At 33.8% G+C, this 3,168-nt stretch overlaps 1 long non-coding RNA gene across 1 annotated transcript; it reads left to right on the forward strand.

Moving 5' to 3' along the window:
- Positions 1 to 2,185: 2,185 nt before the first annotated feature.
- LOC122145052 lies at positions 2,186 to 2,750 on the forward strand. Its single transcript, XR_006160066.1, has 2 exons — positions 2,186 to 2,353; positions 2,451 to 2,750. It is a non-coding gene; the product is annotated as an uncharacterized LOC122145052 (long non-coding RNA).
- The last annotated feature ends 418 nt before the right edge of the window (positions 2,751 to 3,168 follow it).

Below are 3,168 nucleotides of genomic sequence, written 5' to 3' on the forward strand. Positions count from 1 at the left end.
CGAGAGCACAAGTGTCAGACTAAATCAGACTACAGTTACTTTTTTATAGATTACATATTATTCACACAATAGAAATAAATGATTAATCGTTTATTGATTCTCTCTAATTCCTCTTTTTTTTTTTTTTTTAAATGTTCCTTTCTAAAATAGTCTACCGCTTATATACACTCAGAAAGTCTTCCAGTTTGTGGACATTCACACAGGTTATCAGTCATTAATCCGGTGGCTATACAGCATTTGACCAATGGGTTTACAAAAATAATTTCAGGTTTAAGAAGTGTTTCAACATTGCATCAACTACTGATGAACGCATTATTTTTTTATTTAAATGATCACTCAGTAGGTTAACCATGTATTATTATGTATTATTGAAAGGCTTTTGTCTTTCAAACTCATTAAAATGCACAAATTCTCATTATTTCTTATTTGCAGACATTCTCAAACTCTTTGTCCTCTGAACCTCTTTCACCTAACATATTTACTTTAAAGGGGTGGTCAATCAGCAATTCTGTAAAAGACAAGACATCTCCCTTCCATTAAACTTTGAGCATCGTAACTTTGCAGATGTTTTTTATGCTCAAACAGCAACATTACACACTAAAGTTAAAAAAAAAGTGAAATCATAATCAGTGATCCTTTAAGTACCCTCTGGCATAGATGAATGGTCATATGGCACAAACAAATGAAGGTAAACATAGTTTATTTTTTATTTTTTTTTAGTTGTATGATTTATTTTAATTTTACATTTTTATGATTTAATTACTTTTCAGCCTTTCATTAAACTCTACCCCCAAACCCCCCACCCCCGCAGTTCCTTTACTAACCTCAATTTGGGAAAACCCTGACGTAATATAATGTTTAATGCACTTCATGTTGTTAATTACAATGAAAGGAATATATTTTCTCACTATTTGTATTTTTACATCATTATGGTACAAGTTTATCCTGTTTAAATCAGTGTGATAAATGAGTTAGGTCAAAAGTAATCAAAAAGTAATCTGACTATATTACCTAAAACGTGAAATGTAGTGGATTAGTTACTGATACTTTTGTCATGTAATTTGGAATCAGTAACGGATTACAATTTGTAAGTAATCTACCCAGCTCTGAATATACCCAAGTCAAAGCATTATTCTTTCCTTTTTGTATTAGTGTTTCAAATATTTATTTTGAAATAATTAATAATATTTATAATAATAATAATTAATTACTTAATAAAACAAACAAACTTACTGGGGGACCAGGGTAGGATATAGCCTGCCCTGGCATGCCCAGCTGATGCAAAGCATAGAATTTATATCTTCACAGAAGAAAGCCCTAGGCTCTGCCACAGAACAGGTTGTGTCGAGCCATTCATTTGTCTGGTTGTTTGATGAGGAAAAAGATTAAATGTAGTTGCAATAAAAAAGTTTTAAGAATCTGTACACTGCTGCTGCAGAAGAGGACTAGTATTCTGCCGCGCGGAACTGCAGAAGGACTGATGACAGCATGGTTTGATCTTTTTTTTGTCTGACCAATCAGCAGAAAGGGGAGTTTAATTCCCGCCCACGTGTAGAAATCGAATATTCAAGCTGTTTATTAATTTTTCTAACCCTGAACGAAAAAACTAAAAATTAAGCCGAATTCTTGTTTTTCGTTTTTTGCAAAAAATTAAAAAAACGAAAAAGGAGCTGTTTTTCATTTTTCTACTTACAAAATTAAACAAAAAATCAAATGACCAAAAGATCACGGACCCTCATGCCATAATTTTTTTTGAATACGTCTGACTTTGTATTTAATGTGAATTTAATTAAAAACATTGTAACAGTGTCAGGGGAGTCATGCACTCATTATTTTTGTGGGGGCACGAGTGAAAGTGTGTGTGTGTGTGTTTGTAGGCCTATCCTAAAATAAAATTAAGTTTTGTAATCAAGAACTGGTTTCTGCAATAGAGAACACTGTAAAGATTTCCATGAATTATAATTTTTGTTTTCTGTTTTTGGGTGGTAAATATTAATAGGGAAGGGTGGGGGCAAAAATGTATTTATCTTATGTCACAAATAGGCTACTCTGCTGAACTACATTTGCGCTCGTGTCTTGTACTAAAAACGTGGCACTTAAGTCAAAAGAAGTTTAAAATGTAAAAAATGAGACCTTAAGTTGTTTACGAATTCCACTGCGTGTCTTGCATTTTTCAAAGCAAAAATAAATTCTTTGTGATTTGTGAATGTTTTTTTTTTTTAGAATGTCCTGTGACGGGGGCAACAGGGGCTGCGGTTGTGTCTGGTGTTGGTCTTGATCCAACATGTTTGTCTGTAATTATGAAGTGTTCCTGAAGATCTTAATTAGCTGCTTCAGATATATTTGCAGGAAGGTACTGTAGTTCTCCAGGAGCAGGACTGAGCATCCCTGCTGTACATTATGCCTTCTCGCTTACATTATGATTGATCTCTCTCTCCCTGTTTCTCAAGGAAAATGGCCGAAATAGAGATTATTCCAGTTGATGGCACACATGTGGGGAACCCACCCAGATTTACCCTAAAGATAGTAACTGAGCAGACACATGCAACAGAGCTTGTGGAGATGTTAACTCGTAGAGGTCACTCTATTGAGGCTCCAGATCGCCATAGTAACTCTGCTGTTACAGAAGATGATGACAACGATCAAGATTACACAGATGCATTACAGAATATATAAATCTTTGTGTAGATTAGGACATTTTTAATCACAATATTTAGTTTACTTCAATTACTTAAATGAGAAATACATAACTATGTATGCAAGTGAATTTTTTTTTATTATTTTAATGATTATAAAACAAACTTTATCATAAGAGGTATAAAATGAATCATGCAGGACAGCATTTTGTACATGTTGTAACTTACAGTAAAGTGTAGTACTTTGCTGCAAGTTTGAGTGGAGTGGCATAGCTGACATATGCTACAATTTTGCTAGTTTTCTCAATAGCAAGTTAGCCATCTCCACTTTAGTCTTACTGTAGAACACAGTTGCACATTGGATCTGCTGAATGGAAATATTAACCTCTGTTAATGTCAGTGCATGCACTGCAGAGTATAATGAATGAAATATACAGTTTTGTCAAAGGGAAAGTGTGCAACAAAAACACAGACAGAAACAGAAAGACAATATATATTGGATACATGAGTCTACTGACACTCCAGCATCCTC

The sequence above is a fragment of the Cyprinus carpio genome, chromosome A5 (assembly GCF_018340385.1).
Source record: "Cyprinus carpio isolate SPL01 chromosome A5, ASM1834038v1, whole genome shotgun sequence".
In the NCBI taxonomy this organism is placed as follows: Eukaryota; Metazoa; Chordata; class Actinopteri; order Cypriniformes; family Cyprinidae; genus Cyprinus; species Cyprinus carpio.